Below are 6,166 nucleotides of genomic sequence, written 5' to 3'. Positions count from 1 at the left end.
ATCTGGTTAATTATCTGTTATAATGATTTAACAAATTGGAGATTATAATTATACTGTTACAGAGAACAATTCTAGTAAGTGCCATGCTGCCATCTTGCCTCCTGTCCCAGTGATCCATTAAGACTGGACTGGGTTGTGTACATAAGCAGTAAAATGTAAACCTGTATTCTAATACAAATGTGTATGGCCTAGGCAGCGCCTGACTGGTTTGATTTTCCCCTGCGATCAAGGACTTTCCTTTATTTTAATATGATCATTTGGCTTTAGGACTGTACGATCAGATTAGCCCAATATTGCCCTGCCTTTGGTGAGCATATCAGGGAAAGATCCGCTTGTTTGGCAACCTTGCCAAACAAGCCGATCTTATAGTGTATGGCTACCTGCCACTTGCAGCTATAACTGACTATCTACCTTTCTGAAGTAACCAAAAGAGCAAGTCTTTAACCTGATTTTGCCTGGATAGCCGATGAATAGGTTGGTGGATATAAGGGTGCAATTGGCCAGAAATCTGTCAGGCAAGCTAAAAGCCTTGTGTTCATATGGTTGCTAAGCATAAGGCAGGGTGCAAAGTGCAAAAGATATAGCAATTTGTACCATATTTTATAAATGTACACCCCATCCTATGTTAAGTAAATGACCCCCCCCCCCCCAGTTTCACTGTTCTATGCAATGGAGTCCACAATATATGTATATTTAACTCACTCACCGAGCACTGTGTAATGTAATGATGCATTATGCATGAATCTACAGCTTGTAACATAATTATCAATGTGCTTAATGGTGTCAGACTTATTTTTGCTATTGTATGCACACATAACAGTCCAGTAACAAAACCTTTTAGCTTTTCAAATAAGAACATGGTTTGGATCATAAAAATTGAATGGAATGGGTGGCATACTATAACTCTGAAGCTGTATGGTTTTGAGACGTAAGTCATTCACTTTCCAGTATGGATAATTACAAAAGAGAAAGAGAAAGAAAGAAACCCTTAATGAGTATGACATTTAGTAGATATGGGTGTGTTGTGTATTAACCTTTTATATTATGTAAATGCATATGGATAATAGTCAGTCATGTGATTCCAGTAAAATAAAAGGGCATTATTCAGTGAAAGGCATTGGATACAGCTACAACAAGCATATAATAAACAGTGCAAAGTTACAGGTAGTGGGTAGTTTTACCCAGACAAATGATACACAATGATAAGTAGTGAAACATTAGGGTAAGGATTTATGAAGGATAATTTCATTTATAATGTCCCCAAAACAGTTAGACAAATAAAAACAATGGCAGTTTTATATTTCATTATATTATGCACCAAAAATCAAAATAATCATGTTCCCTCCTCCTTCTGGACTTCAGCTTCACTTCCAAAGTTAATTTTCCATTAAAAAAAAAACATTCCTCCATTTTACACTTCTTCCTGTTATCAACCACTTTTCCTCTTCTCTTCCTCCACCTTTCTGTTGTGTTCTCTTTTTGATACTCTCACATTATTCTCAATACAGTCTTTATTTTCATAATTTTGTTCTGTCCCTCATTATGTCTTCTTCATGGTCTCCTCTTGCCTCTGCCTGCCCAACATTTGTAGGTGATCAGATAAATCATTCCCCTATTTTTCTGTGACATCATCCAGCCTAGTTACAGGCTGGAGAGTCATCCGATTAGCTGGGTGCTCCAGTGCATCTATGGGGAAGGGGGAGTGCCTGACTTTGTAGCAAAATGTACAGGGTTACAGACAGAGATTATAAAGGAATCCCTGCAGCTGCAGCCAGCCAGAGCCATTGGAGTGTGACAGTGCTGCTTGAAAAGAAGAGCTTGGAAGGGGCTGCATTATGCTCTGCTTTGAGAAAGCATTTGAGCATCAGGGAGAGATACTTTGGCCACTGTTTTTTTCCCCAGGGTGAGGACAGGTCTTACTCGTGTACCTGCCACGTGGGAGCGGCTACTACTTACAAAGGTAAAGGTACCTTGGGGTAGGTAGTGAATAAATGAATAAGAAGCCAGAAAAGAAGGCGAGCATGCAAAAAGATAATTTTAAAATAGAATAAGGAAACAAATACAGACCGCACAACAAGGAACTGCTAATACTAACTAGGTGGGGTATGACTGCACTGGAGCACATCCCCTGGTAGGTAACTTTTGCTGTTGTGTACAGAATCCACTGAAACCCTTTAGTTATGCCACTGCATGAATTTTATGCATTTTACTTAAAGGAACAGTAACGTCAAAAAATAAAAGTGTTTTAAAGTAATTGAAATATAATGCAGTGTTGCCCTGCATTGGTAAAACTGCTGTGTTTGCTTAAGAAACACTATTATAGTTTATATAAATAAGCTGCTGTGTAGCAATGGGGGCAGCCATTCAAAGGAGAAAAAGCTCAAGTTACACAGCAGATAGAAGATAAGCTCTGTCTGTCTAATGGTGTTATCTGTTATCCATTCGTTAACCTGTGCCATATAGCCATTTTTCAATTTCCGCCATTGCTCCACACCAGCTTGTTTATATAAGCTATAGTAGTGTTTCTGAAGCAAACAGATCAGTTTTACCAGTGCAGGGCAACACAACATGAAATTTTCATTACTTTAAAACACTTACATTTTTTGGTGTTACTGTTCCTTTAATAAATATTGGGCTGGCCCAAAAAATATTATACAATTATGGGAAATTTTCGAAATGCATAAGTTAAAAAAGCTGCTCAAGCAGAATTCTGTAATTAAATCTGTTTTTCAAGAGAGCAAATAGCTATTTTATATTAAGTTTTAAAGGAAAACATTTTTTTACTTTTTCAAGTGCCTGCAACCATGTGACCTATGCTGTGATATGATTCAGTCTCTCTTAACTGCTGCACTGCAAGTTTCAGTAACTAGTCCTTAAACACCAGCCAATCAATAGATCAATGGCAAGAATAACAAGATAAATCTTCTGAAGGATTCAGCTGCCTGAGCTGCTAGCAGCTCCATGTTTCTTTGCTGTTATCCAGTGCAGGCCAAGGTTTTAATGCACCCAAAGCAGGACCCACTCATTACTCCACTTCTACTTCACCCCCCTTTCCCCCTTGCTGCTAAGCCCCCAGTCACAGATGGGCTGGAACTAAGGGTAGGCAGAATAGTTACATGCAGGTCAACCATCAGAAATCGTGGTGCCCCATATGACAAAAAATGCTGGACCCCCACAAGTAAAAAAAACATTGGTGGCCAGGGCCCCCCTACATATAACAAAAAATAATTGGTGGCCAGGCCCTCTCTACAAGTTATAAAAACCACTGGTCGCCAGGACCCCCACAAGTTTAAAAAACAAACATTGGTGGCCAGGGCCCCCCTACAAGTTAAAAAAAACCCATTGGTGGCCAGGAAGCCCCCCTGAACATTTAAAAAAAACATTGATATAAAAGTTAAAAATAACCCAAAAACATAGGTCGCCAGGGTCCACCCATTAAAGTCTAAAATAAATTGGTGATCAGGGTCTACCCCATAAAGTATAAGAAACATTTGTGGCCAGGGGTTTAAAAAACAAACAAAACATTGGTGTTCAGTGGAACTTACCTTTCAAGTTTTCATAACTTTTTCTTGTTCAGGTCCCCCAGTGGCATTGGCACCTTTTGGCTGCTTTGGCTTCCTAGATGGCTTCAGCTCCGTTGGGCAGCTTCCACTCCCATGGTGGCTTGTGCACCTTTTGGTGATTTGGGCTGCTTGTGAGGCCTCGGCTGCCTTGGAAACCTTGGCTGCTATGTCGGCAACTCAAGGGGGACCGGCTAATCCCCCTTAGCACTTATCAACCAGGTCAGGGACGATTTTCCCCCCTGGGTACACAGCCACTCAAGATCTTTTTTATTCAATATTATCAGGACAGGCCACTTCAACTGCCCCGACCACTGGTGGACAAAATGCCCTGTGCACCACAGCCATAAAGGACAATATATATACTTATCACAATCCGACATTTCGGTCCCTCCTGGGGACCTTTCTCAAGTCCCCAGGAGGGACCGAAACATCGGATTGTGATGTGAAAAATAAAAGCTATCACTTTGAAATGAAAATGAGAGTGCGGATCCTCTATTACTTATTCCTTAAATATTGATCGAGCACCTCGAATTAACCATTGTCAGAGGTGCGGGCACTCCAGAAAAAGTATATATATATATATATATATATATATATATATATATATATATATATATATATATATATATATATATATAACAAACAAGGGAAAGTTGTGCTCACCACTATTTTTTAAAACCATTAGGCGGGGGTGCAATGAGGGTGTGACCACAAAATACATATAATCATGGTCCTCTGCACTCAACCCATTATCAATATATTTAAGACAGAGACATTTTGTGCATACTGCTACTGAAAAATGCCTTACCCTTTAAACAACACAGGGATTGTTTGTCCATATATTGCAATATATTTAAGCTGGCCAACTACGTCAAAGTCATCCCATATCTGGCCAGTCCTACGCTTAATTTTCATCTGATTCATTAAGAATTCAATTGCTTAATTATACATTTTACAAAGGGACTAGGTTTTACCTGCAACTTACTAGCTGCTTTCAAAGTAAACCCCCATACTTGGCTGCCCTTTTATTAGACACCAGTGGGATCACCTGACTATAGCTGGAAGGGTGGGAGCTACAACATAGAGCTGGTCACTGCTCCTGTATAAACTATAACAAACAAGAGAAAGTTGTGCTCACCACTATTTTTTAAAACCATTAGGCGGGGGTGCAATATGACTATATATATATATATATATATATATATATATATATTATAATAATGGTACAGTGATTTACAGAACAATGGACAAGATTCATTCAATGAGAAAATGTCTCATTGTTTATCACAGGACAACTCATTGACATCTATGGGAAAATTTGGAATTGAATACGGAAAAACATTTTCGGAATCTGTCCCAATATTTCCTGATCCTCAATACATTTAAACAGTGTGAGGAAAGGGGCAGTGGCAACCAAAATACATTAAATACAGTGAGAATATGAAATTAATTTTATATATATATATATATATATATATATATATATATATATATATATATATATATATATATATATATATATATATATATATATATATATATATGAAAGACGTGGGTTCGGTGCACACAGAGCACAAAATGGATGCCTAGGTGCTGGAACTGTTGAAAATAGTATGGGAGTAGCAAAAAGAGTCCGCACACACAGCACTTGAGTGAGAAAATAAATTTGTCGTTTATTCAACGTTTCGGCCCAGTCACATGAGCTTCCTGAAGACGGCTCATGTGACTGGGCCGAAACGTTGAATAAACGACAAATTTATTTTCTCACTCAAGTCCTGTGTGTGCGGACTCTTTTTGCTACTCCCTATATATATATATGTATATATATATATATATATATATATATATATATATATATATATATATATATATATATATACTGATGGGCGATTTTATTTGGCAGGCGCGAATTCGTGGCAAATTTGCGCGATTCGCCGCCAGTGAATAAATTTGTGAAACGTCTGTGAAAATTCGCTGGCAAAAAATTCTGCAGCGTCAAAAAATTTTTCGCTGGCGTCGAAAAAACCGCCCGCCGGTGGCAAAAATAGCCGTTGGCGTCAAAAAAACGGGTGCCGTCGTCAAAAACGGGCGTCGGCATCAAAAACTGGCGACGCCGGCACTGTTTCACGAATTTTTCGCCCAAATTCGCCCAAATTCGCCCATCACTATATATATATACACATACAGATATAAACAGTTAGAGACAATGGGTTGTGACACATAAGACCTCCCCTGTCCCGGTCCAAAAATCATGATACCTGAAGGCTTGAGGTGGTTTTAGCACTGTATAGATAACGATGAACCCTTCTATATTGCCAAAAAATACTCCAATGATCCACCTGTACTGGTACAGTATGTATGAGAGTAACACCCAAGCAGGAGAAATAGGAGCAGAAACTTAAAACTGGGAAATTACAACTGAATTGGTTGAGAGCACAGGATTACACACAATTTTTAAACTAAAAAAAAACCTTTTATTGGTATAGAATACAATTTTAAATGGTAGAATGATTTTTAATGTACACAGTGTAATATTTTACACTGCATAATATAGCCAAAACATGCCATAAAAATCAAGGTAGTGTCCCTTTAAATACTATATA

Source organism: Xenopus laevis, chromosome 7L (genome assembly GCF_017654675.1).
Source record: "Xenopus laevis strain J_2021 chromosome 7L, Xenopus_laevis_v10.1, whole genome shotgun sequence".
NCBI classification, from domain to species: Eukaryota; Metazoa; Chordata; class Amphibia; order Anura; family Pipidae; genus Xenopus; species Xenopus laevis.
Note: the sequence above shows the minus strand (reverse complement) of the source record.